Genomic DNA, 18,788 nt, shown 5'->3' with positions numbered 1-18,788 from the left:
ATTATTACTGATTTACTATATACACAGTTTGCTTAAAGGGAGGAAGGGACTTTACTTTGTGATACCCATGCTTCTAGACTTGTATATTCTGGAAACACGTTAATTGCAACCCTTTGTTATATATGCCCTGGGAACATTTATAAAATAGTTGAAATTTGGTCAAATAATGTTACCACTAAGCACAAAGGAGAATCCTATGTTTCCCTTCTTCAGGTAAACACTTGTTTATGAAAAGATTTAAGTTAAAATTTGAGTAGTAAGTGTTAATTTGTGTTTTCTTTTTTGTTTGTGTTGGGATTTGATTGAGAAGACTGTGGTTCTTGCTTTAGAAACATGATAGAAGAGATTCAATGCCTCTTTATGTAAACTTTTTGGAAAGTATGCTCAGATTTTAGCAAGTCAAGGACTTTTGACTACAGCTATGGAGTATTTGAAGCTAATGGGCACAGAAGATTTGTCTCCTGAACTTGTGATTTTAAGAGATCTAATTATTATTATTATTATTATTATTATTATTATTCATTCTATATTGCTATTTTTAATAATTCCCTTGTGTTTATTTATTTTTGCAGAAAAAGAGTCAAATGGTTCTGCTGATTTAATTAATATTGGAATCTTATTTTTTGTTTTTAGGATGAGAATTCTTATCAACGTGAAAGCTATCAACAACCACCAGCTCCTTTATACAACACACAATATGAACAGCCACAACATCCTTCCATGTTTGTTCCATCTCCTGCGACTCAAATTCCACGTGTATGTATTCACTACTAGAAAAATAGCCTTTTACGACGCTCATTGCGCGTCGTAAAAGGCTCAGACGACGCGAAAATGCGCGTCAAGGAAGGCCTTGTCATAAAGGTAGATGACGCGCTCACATTTACGACGCGCAATTACGACGCGCATTTATGACACACAATGCGTATCAAGGAAGACAACATGCATTCGCGTGTCGTAACCTTACGACGCGTGTGTTAATGATAGGTAATGCGTATCAAGAAAGCCCCTATCAAGAAAGGCCATGTAATAAATGAAGATGACACACATTTTTGCGTATCATAATTTTAAATGTTTAAAAAAAATATTATTTATAGATTTACTTATTTTCAAATTAAATTTGTATTTAATGTTTCATAGTAGAAATTAAAATATAATATACAAAAATAGAATCTATTGCATCAATTTAATGTCATACAAATAATCGTTCCATGGAAAGAGGTTTTCCTAACTATATAACCTAATACTACATTGTTATTAAGGAACACCTTCTTGTTTCTACTTCTTATTGTTATGCTTCTGTTTCCGCATGATACCTGTTTTCATCGTCAACACATTAGTATTCAGAAAGGCTTCAAGCATCATCAATCTATGTTATAAAATATTAAAATTTAATACACATGTAGTCACATACATTTTTCCAAGAATCCAAACTTCAATACAACCAATTAATGAATAACTTGAAATACGGTCTGGGGTTGAATGATGTACATCATGAACCAACACAACACAACATATATGATAGTTACCTTGAATTGCAAAGTGCTGTTAATGGCATCACTTATAAGCTCCCGGTTGGATCCATATCATGAACCAACACAACAAGTGACTGAGGAGACAACACACATTTTATAAACAACACTTATTTCTCAACAAATATAATACATAAAAATTTAGTGAAAAAAGTTTGACCTGGTCTTCAAATAACGACCATGGACTTCCTGACCCTAGCTGCCCAACAGGGATCTGCAGAGTTGACTTTACAATTAATCCATACTGAAATACAATAGGAATTTAGAGTTCGCTTTGTGATGATTGTTCCGCCACCACTGTGTTCTGGTTGGGCTGTATAAAGAAATCAAAACATTGATAAAAGGGTATTTTAGTCTTTTCTCAAATATATATATATATATATATATATATATATATATATATATATATATATATATATATATATATATATATATATATATATATATATATATATATATATATATATATATATGGGGTTAGGTTCATTTGAGACCACCTATATTTTGTGAGACCGTGAAACGCATTTTTTTATTTTTTATTTTTATTTATTTTTTATTTTTTTAATTTTTTTTAGTTAATTCATGTTCCGAAAATAATATTTAAAAAAAGAATTTTTTGATTTTTCCATTTATTTTGCATTTTAAAATTATTTTTAGAATATGTACAGTGTAATATTCTATTTAGAATATTTCACGTATTTTTCAAAAAAAAAAAAATAGAATTTTTTTTTTATTTTTTTTTTTAAATTTTTTTTAGTTAATTCAAGTTCCGAAAATAATATTTAAAAAAAGAATTTTTAGATTTTTCCATTTATTTTGCATTTTAAAATTATTTTTTAGAATATGTCAGTGTAATATTCTATTTAGAATATTTCACGTAATTTTAAAAAAAAAAACGGAATTTTTTTTTATTTTTTTTATATTCTTTTAAATTTTTTTTAATTAATTCAAGTTCCGAAAATAATATTTAAAAAAAGAATTTTTGGATTTTTCCATTTATTTTGCATTTTAAAATTATTTTTAGATTTGATCTCACGGTCTCACAAATTTAGAATGGTCTCAAATGAACCTGAACCTATATATATATATATATATATATATATATATATATATATATATATATATATATATATATATATATATATATATATATATATATATATATATATATATATATATATATATATATATATATATAAGGAATGAACTTCGTTCCATCAGTTTGGCCAACCAAACCAGCAATGGAATGGAATCTCAAATTCCAATTCCGTTGGAACTCACCCGAATCATATGCATAGCCTCACGTGATCTCAACATGGAGTTTCCTTGAGCAAGTGTTGGTGTTGGTGTAGGTGTACTGGAAGTCAACAAACCAGTGGTGGAATTCATGATGGAGGAAGAGGGGGGTCTTGCCATCTTGATGCCTCTAGTCATCCCACACACAATACCCATACCGCTTCCAGCTGGCAACATGCGTACACCTGTAAAATGTAATTTACAATATTTTAAGCTCAAGTCCAAAACAAATAAATAAACTTACATACAAATAAGATTAGTTTCAATTCATCACATAACTAACATCACAACAGATGATTAGTTTCAATCCAAAGTGGTTGGGGTGTATGGTTTAATAACCTCTTCACCTTGTCCATCTGTACCCCTAAAGGATCAAATACAAAACAAGCAATTTGATTAGTAAAAAAAACGTTCCTTTATGTATATGCATTTTGAGATCAAAATTTATATGGTTACATGCAAAAAAGAGCAATGTACTATCATTGATTTGTTTATTATAGCATCATACTTTCTTTCTTTCCTATTTCAGCATTGTACTATGAAAACTCTACCCAATTATAAGAATGCCAAATTTCACTAATAGATTTGGGTAGATTTTCAAAGCAAAATGCCTAGAAAAAAAAACTGAAAGCACACTTCTGTAATAGAAAGAAATAAAAGTTATAAAACACAAATAAAAAAAAGTACATTGTGTTTCTTGCATTTAGCCTTAATGTATATGTATTTGTTATCAATTAAAATCAAGAATTTTCCGATGTACCACAATTAATATCTCGAGAGTTGTAGAATTTCATGTCAATTTTGGTGAAATTTTGAAATGGATAAACAAGCTTTTCAATCTATCACTATACATTTTTTGATCAACCAATTCATAATACAATAAAAATAGTACCAAAGATTGATTAATTCAATCAAGTCTTTAAAAAATGGTGCAACACTTACTGTTCGTGAAAGCAAGGAATGTAGAGCATGCCCAAATTCATGGAAAAGGGTATCCACATCAGAGTGGTTAAGTCTCACGATTGATGAATTATGGGGCTTTGAGAAGTTGCAAACAACGGCAATCACCTTCACAATAATAATCAACAAAAACATTTCATCACTTTTTTTCTATTCTTGGTAATGGAATACAATAATAATTCCTGCAATTTTCCCTTGATGAACAAAACAAAATATACTGTAATAACAATTTACTGGCAACTGGTATTCTGTTTTGGAAACTGCACGCCCTCCTCTTATGGCAAAATGAGCACAACCAGGATACTTCCCCTGTCTACAATTTAAATCAAGGTATATATACCCCAAATCCCTCTGAGATACATTTAATAACAAAACAAACAACAGTTAATTACATTTTTGTTCCCCTAATTTTTGCAATTCTGGTCTTATTTGAAGTTTTTGGTATCTGTTTCAAGAAAATGACTATATTTTTGGGGCCAAAGTTGAAATCAATCAGGTATTACTTGGAAAAAGGACCAAAAAAGTTATAAGAACCTCAAAGGATGACCAAAACTGCAAGAGAAAACTTTTGGGACCAAATTGAAAAAATAAGCCATATTCAGAGACCAAACATTTAATTCACTCGATAAAACAAAATTGGGAATATTCATAGAAATGGATATGTACCTCATCAGGATGATGAAGGGCCATTTTGATTACATATGGATGCCATGATTCACCGGGTGCAAGAGGACAATTTAGGAATTTCATTCCAAACAAGGAAGTCCCAATACCTGCAAGAAAAGTAATGATAGATTTATAATTACTTGGATATCAAGGCAGCTTTGATGGAATGTGGAAGGGAAACCGTCACAACAAATCAAGTCACCACCATCTCCACATATATTACACCTGTCATCATTAGGATCATCTCCTTCAACATCAACAATATTAAATTTGATAGTATTTGAATCCTTTTCTTTCTTCCAAGATTCCAGGAGACACTTCAGAAAAGAAGATCCAGACTGGAAATATAAATTTTTTAGTGTCTGATTGAGTTTCCCTTTTCCCCATACTGCAACTTGCCACCTGGCATAACAACACCCAAATCTATCATCCATGAAAGAAGATTCTGTTTCCCACTGTATATCAAACACCCTTAATCATCTTCATCATTTCCCTTACTGGAGATTCTAGCAACAAGCTGTGGCTTTCTGCTCTGTTGACCTTTCTGACTTACTTTTGGTTGACTTTTTAATGATTTATTACCCAATTTTACATCAGATTTATGCGTTTGCTTCTTCTTTTTACCATCTTTTAGCTTCTTCTTAACTGGAGCTTCACTTCCACTTCCACTTCCACCACTCATGACTATTTCACCCTCACTTGTACCCTTGTCACTATTATTTTTCTTTTTCTTTTTCTTATGTTTTTTTCAGCTTATCTTTATCGCTTCTGACCTTTGTAACAACCCTGAGTAGTACACTGATTTTCTCATCAGGTATAGGGGTAAAAGCGGACCCAGAAGAAAATAATTGGTGCAATAAGCTCTCCAATGTACTGCGAAACAGCTGAATTCAATCACCTTGATGTATAATAACCTCATAAAAGAGCTACTTCCAGTTAGTCACAAAAAAAAAAAAAAAAAAAAAAAAAAAAAAAAAAAAACCAAGTCTAGATAGCTCAGTTTTGTCCCTCAATGACACAATCAATATCAATCTGTATTATAAACTAGTGAGAGGATTAAAGATAAACTGAAAAAAAAAAAACCTCTGATCTGGAGTTGTATTGTAGTTTTTTAGAAAGGTTCTCAAGTACAGCAGCAACCAGCTCCCTGTAGTAAAATGATTGCAATAAGTATAAAGGCTTTGGTTGGTTGGCAAATAAGTACAAGAATAGTACCTCTGGGAGGAATCAATAGCAGCAATAACACAGATCATAAAACCAGCCTGCATGAAATTAAAAAGGTCAACAGAAGCATATAGATCCCCACCAAAGAAAAATCAGTCCAAAAACTTGATGACTATTACACATCTTCTACACAAATTTGCCTTTGTAGTGCCTCACTAAAAATTAAATCAGTCGGATAAGAAAAAAGAACATGTGGTGAATATTTTTCACAAGAAATGATGTTCAATAAAATTTAAAAGGATTTAAATACCTCCAACTCAATTTTCTCACTATGCAGGGCAAGATGCACAAGGGTTACAATGGTGGTTTCCATGATAGGGCGTGGTTGATTACCAGCAGCTAAAACCTCATTGGCTTTAACGAACTTATCCTTAAATAACACCACCAATTTTACACTAAAATTTGACCTGGAAAATGGAGAAACATAATCAGGAATTTAATCTCTTCCACGGTAGCTACAAAGGTGTATATGAGGTCATTCTATTTCTCAGTATCAAAAAACTTAAGGACACAAAACTACAAGAAGGTTGCTTCATCCAAGAACCTGGTTGATATCAAGACTCTTTTTGCTGGTTAAATCTTTTTTTTTTCCAAGTGCAAACTTGATCCTAACACTAAGTATAAATTTGCTAGAAAACAATATATTGAAAAAGTACGCTATGCTTTAAAACATACAGTATATCCTGGAAGAGCTCATCATGGTCATCCCATGTTTGGAAAAGAACACCGATTCTTCTTGCTAGGGAAAATCGAACACGGAAATCAGGATCTCGGAGCATAAGTAGCAGCTTCTCAACCATGACCTATTATAATTATACACAACAGAAACCATGTCACACAAATAGATGATAAGAATGATACTGATGACAATGGACTAAAGGTACTAAAAACAAAGAAAATTTTATATATATCACAGAAAGCGAAGCATAAGCACCTGACCTATTTGAAGACTAAGTAATACAAAGTTGAATATGCAATCAATGAGTTTCACGCGACCTAACCAATCAAATTGGTCATTCTCTGCAATTTTGATAACAAGATCACCCAGTGGTACCAAACTCTGATAATCGTCCTTTAGAATTAGCTCCATGGAAGCTTGTGATGCCACCTGTAAAACATTCGCAAAATTTTAACAAAGTTAGTATTTATTAATTGGTTAGTCTGTTTCAATGTAAACTTCAGTGTCATACATCAAATGCAACCAACCTGTTCAGATAATCCTGATTTGATAGAATGACCGAGATTCCTTTCCTTTGTAACTTTGTTTGACATCAACGTCTGTAATAGGCCACATATAGCAGTCAGTACCTTAGTTGGCTGAAGCTTAACATCAGAAAGCCTATCAACCATGTTGTCCAGTGATATAACCTGCAAAACCACATATCAATGAAAAAAATTAGACAAAAGAAAAAGCTATTGTCACCAGATATTTACAGGAGAGTACCATGTCAGAAAACCCTTGACAAGAGGACCAGTAAGGATGTTCACAAAGGTTAAGCATAAGGCATTCCATCAGTTGGATCAATATCAAGGTCGATATTAGATTACTATTATTATTATTATTATGTTTATGTTTATGTTTAATAAAATCAAGACGATATTTACCCTTACTTGATCACTTTCTGTTCACCTTCACCCGTTACAGCGAAGGTCATATTGATAAAATATCGCACACACGATGACTCGAATACCGACGAATTTAAACTATCGAGTCGCTTGATCGTCAAATATTGTGAACGGGCACTTTGTAACTAATAGACCAAAACCCTACCCGCTTCAAGGTTCAAGACCATTCAACCACAACTCAGACATTAAATAACAAATAAACTGTGAATAAAATCTCAAATGTGGATATTTTACCTGATAACCAGATGAAGACGCAATGATAATAGTTGATATGAAGCTGGATTTCAGACCATCGGTATGCTGAAACAGTGAAAAAGGAAATATGAAGCGGCTATGGAAGTGATAGAGGAGAGAGAATGAAGAAGATTTGGGTTTTTGCTTCGTGATGATGAGAATATTTTCTGGATTGAGCATCACCTGTAAGAAAATTAGGCGGGATTTTGCAAATTAGTTCCATGAACCAAGAGCTGGATTAACAGGGGAAGAAGTAGAGGGAAGATTAGTTCCATGAACGAAATTGGAAGAACCAAGAGCTGAAAGAGCGGGACCGGGACCAGATCCAGGAAGTGTAGGTGGTCCAGTACTGTGCTTCAGAACTGGTAACCCACTCGGACCTTGAAAACAAATCGGAACAACATCTGGGTTCGATGAGATTGGTTCGGATAGTTCTAGAGGCCTATTTCTCTGCCGAACATGAAGTCATACCTAAGAAGGGGATGAATATGAAGAAAAACATCGGGAAAGACGGTGCGGGTTGGAGGTAGTTGAGGTGGGTATCAGGCGGGATTTTAGGGTTTGTTTTGATCGATGAAGATTTTAGGAACTTCAAGTATGAAATTATCGATGTTTTACACACAATGCTTTTAGGGTTTTTTATGATTGAAGAGGATTTCACATACGAAGAAGAAGAAGAAGAAGAAGAAAAAGGACGAGAGTACCAAGGCGGGGTTTTTATTTTTTGGATGCAATTAAAAAATTGGAGAACGCGCGTTCATAAAGAAAAATATATAATGCGACAGTTTTAGACGACACGCTATTTTATGATAGGTGCCCTCCGTGTTTTTAATTTTTTTGTTCGACAATATTCGTAGGGCACGTAGAAATGCGTGTTTTCTATCCTTCAAATTTTGCAAAACTAACATTATTTTTTAGGGCACGTGCAAATGCGCGTCCTCTATCAGAGAGTGTCATTGTTTGCGCGTCATTAAAGGGCTGTTTTCTAGTATTTCTTCCAAAACTTCCATTTTACTCCCTTTAATTTACTTAAACTTACAATTTACACCCCTCGTGTTGTTTTAGATGGGGTTCAATCCAACTCCAATTGCAACTCAAGCCGCCCCGAGAGTCTTTGTTCCTTCAATTCCACCTATCATGAGAAACGCCGACCAATACCAACAACCCTCGACCTTGGGCTCTCAGTTATATCCTGTATGTATGTTTTTCTTAAATTAGTTAATTAATTAATGTTTAGTATATTTATATAACTATAAGTTTGTTGCACAACAAATATCATAATCGGGTGCATGCTAACCCTGGTTACCAAGCAGGACCACTTGAACCAGTTTCAGTCGAGCCTATCCCATCTCCAATGGTCCCCACCAGCGGGCCGAAAATCACACAAGGTGTAGCAGCACATCACCAGGGGGTTCATGCCTGTAAACAACAACAATAACAACACATGAATGCTGAAGTGCATGACACCTTTAGAGCAGCTATGGAAAGGTTCTTGCAACTGAAAACATTTATGTATTTTAAATTCCATGAATGTAGGATTTTCATTTGTTCATGTCACAACATTCTACTTATGAAAAAAAAAAGTATCTTTGTCACAATGTATCATACATCAATTTTTTTTGTAGCTAAACTTGATTTTGTGATTAATAATAACTTTTTTGTTTCAGCTAATGTTCAGGTCATTACTTGCCAACCATGCCCGGTGGACAGCAGCACAGTACACCAGGTCAATGATATGGAGGATTTTTATGACATGGTATCTGAAACAAGAAGGTGCCCCTTTGTAGCAATGTAGTATTAGGTTATATACTTAGGGAAAACCTCTTAATAACAATGTACATTTCGATCCCTTTAATATCAATGTATTACAATTTTTTGACATGATGTTATTGGATGAAATTGATTGTTTTGGTATATATGTGTTTCTATATTTTTGTACTATGCGTAAAAGAGAATCGTAAAGGCACGTCGTATATGCATATCGTAAATGGTTGCTGTAGTTTATGACACACAAATGCGTGTCATCTTCATTTATAATAGGGGCTTTAATGATACGCAATGCGTGTCGTAAGGTTACGAAACACAAATGTGTGTCGTCTTCCTTTATGATAGGGCCTTCCATGATACACATTGTGTGTCGTAAATGAGCGTCGGAAATGCATGTCGTAACTGCGCGTTGTAAATGCATGTCGTAAATAGACATCGCGCAAAAGCGTGTCGTCTTTCGTTATGACAGCACCTTCCTTGACATGTATTTGCGTGTCGTCTGAGCGTTTACGAGACACATTGTGTGTCGTAAAAGACTATTTTTCTAGTAGTGATGAAGTTACAAGGAGGATGAGATCCTTCATGGAGGCCAAGGGTATGACCTATCTTCTTTTCATCCTATGTAAAACTCGATCTTTTGAATCTATATTGAACCGTACCGAGAAAGTAAAGAAACATGAGGAAGAGGGTAATCAAGTAGAAGGAAGCGGGACAATAAGGGTCATATGGCTTTTCCCTCTTTAAACACTAATTTTGCAAAAGAGAACTCTATTTTTTCAAAAACAAATCTTAGTTTATGTATTTTATGTGCCTATTTGTATTAGATTAAATCATATCTTGTGCTTTAAAAAAAGTGGGATGTTCAGTATTTATTATTTTTGTCTTGACGATATGTTCCTTATGGTTTCAATTACTTACGTGATCGGTCCATAGCTATGTAAATTGACTTTCATATAATGTTAAAATGCTTTTTATCTCTTTTTTCTTAGTTTTTAGAATTAAGAAAGATAACAAATAAATCCAAACCCCATCCACCTACCTTAACTTACGTCACCATATCTACCCCCATTCATTCATCTCACTTCTTCGGTCACCATATCTACCCCCATTCATTCATCCCACTTCTTCGGTCGCCTTCCACTGCCACCATCATTACCATCAGTATCCATAATCACCATTTCAAAGAAGAAGGTGTTTAGGGTTTAACCCACCCATATTTTCGTTATTTCTCTTCAACCTGACCATCAATAAATAAAGCAACAAACTCCCCATACCCATGGAAAATAAATAGAAATTATGAAGCCCCATGGTACGTAACTAGGAAATGAGACATACAAAGATTCTCTTGAAATCCATTAGTAACTAGAAAATGTGAACCTAAACAAATAAGCTAAAAATACAATGTCACTAAAAAGAAAAAGTGGAATTGTGAAGGTTGACTACTGCTTAAATTAAATTAAACACATGTAGCTACATGCATTTCAATAGCCAACAAGATACAAAATTACGAATCTAGGTTTCATGGATTAAGAACAAAACCTTGTGTCACTAACGGAAAAAGGATTAAGATAACACAAATTCCCCAATCATTAGAACTCGTAGGCTATGGAGTCGAACAAGGTACGTGGTGCAGATATCGCCTTATCAAGCTTGGAAGACGAGAATCACTATAAAACCATTTATTGTTTCCTAATTTTTTTTAGAAATTTGTTGCGGGTTTATTATGGGGATGTAAACACATTCAGACAAACTTTGCTAATTTTTCGTTGGGTCAATAATTTAACCTTTTCCCAAATTTCTCCTATTTGATTGGTGTTCTATCATCGCTGATATCTATGGGGAGCTGTTGATCCAACATCCCCACATAAATCAACATTGGTGGTTGGTGTGTTTTTAGAAAAGGGTTAGTGAAAGAAACATATATGATTAGATGTAGATTATTGTAGGAAGTTCTTTCCAAACTCTTCATTAGAAAGCACACGTAGAGATTAGGCACATTAAACATGATTATCGATCTCAGCCATTCGTTGATCAAACGATCTTGATGAGGCATTGCTATTTAGCAACCTACCCTGCTTTCTCATAGTAATTTATTTTTGTGGGCTTTGTTTTGCAAATTTATAGACTTATATTTATTGTTTCCATTCATACTACAAAATCAAAATATATTGTTTGTTATAATTTATCTTTCTTTATTTATTCAAGAAAATTAAGATTATTTTTGTAATTTTAAACGTCTAATTAATACAATTAATTTACAAACAGCTAGTAAAGGCCTTTTGTTGCTAAAATGATCGTAAATATGTTGGCAATACATCGATATGAAGTTTATGTCGATAATCCATAGTATTGTGAAACTCTCGGCGAAATTAGTCGGTCTGTAGTGTGTGTAATGTATCAGTACAAGATATTGCCCACGAACGCCTTCTTCTAACCAATTTTTATATGTGGCTAACCAACCACCAAAACCCAATATCAACGGATTTTAGACATAAATGGTTGTCCATAAATGTACACTATTCTATAGTATACAGAGTCTAATCTTTTGTTTCAAGAAAAGCCTAAAATGCATCAATTGCAGGGGCGGCTCAACCGGTTTTGGGGCTCTAAGCAAATCAAAATTTTGGGGTCCTTTGACATTTACTATACTTAATGTTATAAACACTCAACTTTTATCTGACTGTTGCCTTGAGATTTGAGAATAGAACTAGAAGATAAATGGAAAGCTCAAATCTGAAAAACTAAAAACTCAAATGTTGAAATTCGTTTAAACCTGATTCACTCAGTGATTATATATTCTGTAAATGTAATATGTTGTAATCAATGATAAATGTCGATTGAATCAAAAATCACATAGCTAAAAAAATAAAAACTGAAAAGTTATAAGAATTAACCCTAAACAAGTAATCAAATGACTTTAGATAATGGAAAAATAAAAAGTGAAAAGTGAAAAAATTTCACATACCGGTTTAGTGAAACCCTTGAATCATCAGAATTTAGAAAATTTTGAACAATCGATTTATCAAAACTTGTGGAGAAGCAAAGAATGGAGAAGTAAGAGTGTTTTAGTGGTTCAGATGTTCAAGAATTGAAAAGAAGAAGAGCAGAACTGCTAATCAAGTTCCGATTATTTTGAGCAGCCGCTGAGAAGAAGAGAATTGTAAGGCGTGCACAGCGAGTAACGATTCAACAAATAGATTGGAATGTATTGGATATTTAGGTTAAGTGGAGCCTTCTAGGAGTGGGGGACCTAAGCCCTACCTTTGTTTATAAATACATAAAGTCGGCCCTGATCAATTGAGAAACAAAATATACATAAAGCATTCTTTAACCATAATGTTTATCTGTTATGGAAACAATCAACATAGTTCTACAAAATACAGGAGTCTTATAACTGTGAGACACAAAAATATATTGTAGCACTTGTTCCGTTATTAAAACTTATTGATTTTCCATTAAGAATTATAATAAATAAATAAATAAATAATAATAATAATAATAATAATAATAATAATAATAATAATAATAATAATAAACAATTATATAACATTAAAGTTGTAACATCCACAAAAATCACAAGAAATTTGAACTTTTTAAAACAACCCAAATCATAGAATATTTACAAAATCATTGTCTTCAAAGTATTGTTCCAGATCAGAGTATTTCATAGATCAAAAGTAGATAAAATAGAGGATGTGTATGGTCACACCTTCACCTTCCCGTGATTATCAGAAGTACCTGAATCAATAACTAAACATTGTAAGCCAAATCTTAGTGAGTTCCCCCAAAGGATGAAAATCAGGTCCAATTGTTTCAAAGGATAAGGCTCTCTGGACCTCTAAAGGTCCAGATCCAGAGTCTAACACTCAAAGGGACAATAAACCCAACAAATCAAGCCAATAAAGGATATAGAAAAGCCTAAAATTCAAGGGTCTTAAACAAAACAGAGAAAATATCGAGTTGCTACCTCAACACTGTAGATCTAAGCTTGGAAATCATGGATTAGCAACCCTCTTGACCTCCTCTAGCTGGAAACACCTTCTTCTTTGCAAAGCAACACCAAAAAGGATTAAAATAACTTTCTCTCCCACACAACTCGCTCCAGCTCTCTAGGGCTTCTTCTTTACAAATCATGGATCTAGGGTTCCCACTTACAACACCTACTCGGCGAGTCTATTCTTGGATTCGTGGAGTAGTTCATTAAAATCACGTGGCCACCCGGCTGCTACTCGGCGAGTTATGACACCAACTCGTCGAGTAGATCAATGATTCTCAAAATAAATCATTAAAATAATATACCTGGAAATTTGGATGTTACACTTTTACAGGGGATGAAAGGGTGATAAGTCTTAAAATCGGCCTCCTTACCATCGACCTCCATGAAGGATCTCTTCCCCCCATGTGATTTCATGCAAGCGAGAAAATTTTGGCAACTTTGGTCCCTCCATCCAAGATCTTAGCATTTTAAATTTTTAAATTATAGTTTTTAGCACTTTACCAAAAATATAATTATTTTTTTAACATCCCAATGATGAGGTACTTCTAATTTTGACCCTATAATTGAATTATATTGCATTCTGGTCCCTAAGTTTAAGAAAGAACGCAAAAAAGATCCCATAGTGGTATTTTGGTAAATTAGGACTTTGAGGAGTATGTTGTGCATACATGTGTACATTGAGCCTACTAGGGCGCACCTTAGTACATTGGGCGTACAATTCGTACGTAGCATGTACGTGAAAAGCAAGGAAACCCTAATTTTTAGGGTTTTCGCTCATATTAAAGCATCCTTAAGGGTTCACATCTCATTCTTACCCAACCTCCTTTTGTGACTTCGACCCCTAAGAAACCCTAAGAGAAATAGAGCAATTTTAGATATTTAAAGAGAGTTTTGAGGTAGTTTTGAAGAAAGAAGAAGGTGGCGAGAAGATATTGGAGTTGAGAGCACTTCGGACCTTAGGAAGGGTCTTGAAGCATAAAAACAGGGTCTTAATGGTTCGTTTTGCTCCATGCATTCTTTAGAGTGTCTTAATGTATTAAGATGATGAGTTAAACTCTTAATGGACACGCAAAGTCATAAAGTTGGAAACTTTATAACCCCTGAGGATGATTTAGCCTTGGATTTGAAAATGGGATGTAAGAGCTTAAGGCATTAAGCTCTTAATGGATTTTGAGAAATCTAGTTGTACGCCTTGCGTAACTTGAGTATGCGGTGCATAAGTGTTCAAGTTACCCGATTGCGGTTAAGGCTGGAGTACACCCAATGTAACTACGGTGTACGCCCCATGTACATGTTTTGTGTTGACTTGGCTAGGTTGTCTCAGTTGGCTTATGGATTTTAACCTATTTGACTTTGACTTTGACTAAGTTTGACCAAGGGTTTTTCTGCATAATTTGAATGGTATTTGAGAACTCATTTAGGTGGCTAGGTGATTTCTAGAGTTGAGATTTGGAGTCAAGACCTTAACAACTTTTGTCTAGACTGTGAGGTGAGTTTTCCTCACTATACTTATCTTTATGTAGTGATCTATTAGATTAGTATCTTGGTATTTAGGATGAGCTAAGCTTAGTGAACTGTAGATCTGCCTGATTGTCTGTTGACTGATTAAATGTTTATATGTTATGTGTGTATATATTTTGGTTGGTGGTTGAGGCTTTAGTATTATGTACGTGGGCCAACAGACTGAGGGTATTCCAACACGATGGTTGATTAGGCCCGAGGGTAATTCCATCCCAAGGATGACTAGACCCATTGTATATTGGCATTCCACCTAGGGTATTCCTTCCCGAGGATGACTGGACCAAAGGGTGACTATGCCTGGTGTATTTCAACCCAGTGGTTAATTGGACTTGAGATGTTGTTGTATATGTTAATTGTTTATGTGTTAGTACTTTGGGAGAACTCACTAAGCTTTGGCTTACATTTTTTAGTTATTGTTTCAGGTACTTCTAATGATTGCGGGAAGTCGAAGGCGTGACTGTACAAATCCTCTATTTTATGTAGTTTTTATCTATGGAATACTCTGATATGCAACAATACTTTGAAAACAATGATTTTTTTAAACATTCTATAATTTGGGTTTGTTTTAAAAAGTTCAAATTTATTGTGATTTTTATGGATGTTACAAGTTGGTATAAGAGCCTTGGTTTTAGTGAATTAGAGGAACACTCGTACGTTATGTGTACATGTGTACGCGGAGCGTACTAAGGCACACAACAATATGTTGGGCGTACACGTCGTACACAGAGCATAAGTGGAAAGCTTACAAACCCTAACTTTTAGGGTTTTGGCTCATATTTAAGCATTCTTACCCAGCCTCCTTCCATGACATCGACCCTAAGCAACCCTAAGAGAAAGAGAGTAATTTTGGAGCCTTTGAGAGAGTTTTAATAAAAAAAGAAGGTGGTGAGAAGATCTTGGAGTTGAGAGTACTTTGGATATGGGATTTCAACCTTGTTTGCAACCTCTTGAAGGTTTAAAGCTTGCAAATTTACCACTCCATCTTGTAGATCTAGATTCTTACTCTTTCAAGTCACTTTTTGCCCCCAAATGGTGGTTCTTGGACATGGCCTGTTCTTGACCCGTTAAGCCGTCCTTTCAAACCTTAGAAAGGATCTTCAAACATAAAAATAGGGTCTTAATGGTTGGGTTTGCTACATCACTCTTTAAAGTGTCTTGATGTATTAATTAATAAGATTATGAGTTAAGTTCTTAATGGACATGCAAACACATAAAGTTGGAAACTTTATGACTTTGAGGATGATTTAACCTTGGATCTGAAAATGGGACGTAAGATCTTAAGGCATTAAGCTCTTAATGGAGTTTGAGAAATCTGGACATACGCCCTGTGTAACATGAGTACACAGCACGTACATGGTCAACTTACCCCGATTGTGGTCGAGGCTTGAGTACGTCGAACGTAACTTCGGTGTGCGCCCCGTGTACGTGTTATGTGTCCACTCGGTTGAGTTGACTCTGTTGGGTATACTCGGTTGTGTTGACTTAGTTGACTTATGGATTTTGACCAGTTTAAATTTGACTTTGACCAAGGGGTATTTTGGGTAATTTGAATGGTATTAGAGAAATTGGTCATTTGGTGGATAGTGACGGTTAGAGTTAAGATTCAGAGTTGAGACCTCAATAGCTTGTGTTCAGACTGTAAGAGTGAGTTTCTTCATTGTACTTACGGGTCTAAGGCACCAAGGCCGGCCCATTAGGATAAATATCCTGTTATGTGATAGTATGTTATCGTGCTATAGTGATCTGTTAAATCTGTATCCTAGTATTTAGGACGATGATATGCTCAGTGATTTGTAGATCTGCTTGATTGTTTGTTGACTGATTATATGTTTATTTGTTATATGTGTCCACATTTTGGTTGGTGTTTGAGGTTTTATTATTATGTGCATGGGCCAACAGACCGGGGGCATTCCAACACTATGGTTGATTCGGCACGAGGGTATTCCATCCTAAAGATGATTGGACCCATTGTATTGGCATTCCACCTAGGGTATTCCATCCCGAGGATGACCGGACCCGGAGGGGAGACTGGGCCTAGGGCATTCCAACCTAATGGTTGATTGGACCTAACATGTCATATATGTTAACTGTAATTGATTTAAAAAATTTTGAAAGGATGAAAATCAGACCAGAGATATGATTCCTACTCTGATACCAAATGCTGAACCAAAGAATCAAGTATGAAAATTAATCAGAGTTTGAAATAAAAAATGTATGTAAGATTGAAAACCGGTGTAAATAAGATCTTGATTCGACTCAATATTACGCTTTTAGGTTTACAGAGTGCAAAATAGACAAGACTGTAAAAACCTTATCTAACTCTAGTAAAGACTCCTATTTATAGGAGAAGAAAAGCGTACAAAAAATATACTAAGGACTAGACAAATAAGCTTCGAATAATGTGCCTTAGTAAAATAGATTACAGTGAATACGAAGTTTGTACTATATACGAAGGCCTATGACACTTCAACTATTTACAACCAATTTAGCCCTTACAATCTCCCCCTTTGTAATCATAGTCGAAGTCTTTAGTTTGTAAGCAATTGGATCGAGTACATTGTCACTCTTCGTATCTCAGTGTACCACGCAATAAATTTCCTGATTTCCTTCTTGTGTCCTTCATTATTCTTCCTGCACTTATTCATACGAACAATTAAATTTGTATACTGTGAAGTATCATATCTTTTCAGTTCGCATGTTTGAAACAAAAACCGTTTAGCTCTCCCAGCTTCATCCTTTCGAGTAAAAACTATTCCGAATGGCTTCAAACAAATTTCTCCATCTTCATACTTTTTCAATTCTTCTTGCTTCTTTGTAGGAGCCATTGGAGCAGTGATATCAATTCCTTTTGCAGTAGCTAACTCCACATCAATTTGTGCCAAACATTCAAAATAATTTTCAATGAAGATCTTGATGTGCTTAACTCCAAGCTGGAATACACCAAGCTCTGTTTATTAAAGATGAGAAAATGATTTATCTTTCAAAATTAATGCAACTTGTATAAGATCATACAAGTTCATTACTGGAAAATCAGCAATAGTAAATTCACTAATTTTTCCATTCGACCTGATCACCAAATATTTGAGATTTTGAATAATGCCTTCGAAAATTACATCTGTTTTTATGCTTATCACCTTCTTGATTTTCACCAGTGACCAAACAGCTTATGGAGCTCTTGCTAACACTGCATGAAATCAAATTTTCATCTGCTTCCCTTCATCCTTGTATTTACACATTATTTCAGCTTTAAACTGAGGCATTATGAACACCATTTCATTCACTGGAAAGTCAAGCTGACTTGTATCAGTGTTCGTGACCACATAACTTTGTTTTGGCATTTTCAAAAGAATACATGTGGTCAATTGACACATTAGCTTCAATTGTTTCATAGTTGTATTGCTTTGTTGGATCTCCTTTCTATAAACCCGGTGGATCTTGTACATGAATAGTCATTACAATTTGAACCATCCTCATCTTTTCCAAATCAGCATCGACTTTAGCCTTATTTTCTTCCTTAGATTTTTCAATAAGAATGCCTTTACCTCTGTCTTTCGAACCAGACTCTCCCACCATTACCTTAGATTTCGAAGCAGTTCCAGCAGCCTCACCAAAAACAACACCTTTCTGTACTGGTCTGGTCATAGGCATTTATGTCACAACAGTCGAAGTGACTGGACCAACAGACATTATAACATGCTTCGAAGATGGGATCTTTGAAGGAAACACTTTTCCCACCACCTTCAAATCTTCACCACTAACCTTCGCTCCTTCACCAGCCTTCATACGTTCAATTCTCTTTTCTCCCCCTTGCACCCATGTGAAAATAGCTGGGGCATCTGACATAGTTGGTAGAAGACTTGAAATGTGAGATAAAGGATATAATTGTTTTTGAAGAATAGCTTCGAATTGAATAAACTTCTGGGATAAAAATTCTGGAGTGATTAAGGATGAGGAAACAGGATTGACAG

The 18,788-nt window shown here is 34.6% G+C and overlaps 1 long non-coding RNA gene across 1 annotated transcript; it reads right to left on the bottom strand.

The window, feature by feature from the left end:
* Positions 1-1,236: 1,236 nt before the first annotated feature.
* On the bottom strand, positions 1,237-3,102 carry LOC145014057 (uncharacterized). Its single transcript, XR_013665385.1, has 4 exons — positions 2,811-3,102; positions 1,690-1,842; positions 1,527-1,606; positions 1,237-1,313 (listed from the first exon to the last, which is right to left on the bottom strand). It is a non-coding gene; the product is annotated as an uncharacterized LOC145014057 (long non-coding RNA).
* Between the last annotated feature and the right edge of the window lie 15,686 nt (positions 3,103-18,788).

The sequence above is a fragment of the Lactuca saligna genome, chromosome 9 (genome assembly GCF_052625555.1).
Source record: "Lactuca saligna cultivar CGN05327 chromosome 9, ASM5262555v1, whole genome shotgun sequence".
In the NCBI taxonomy this organism is placed as follows: domain Eukaryota; kingdom Viridiplantae; phylum Streptophyta; class Magnoliopsida; order Asterales; family Asteraceae; genus Lactuca; species Lactuca saligna.
This window is presented reverse-complemented; position numbering and strand designations above follow the sequence as displayed.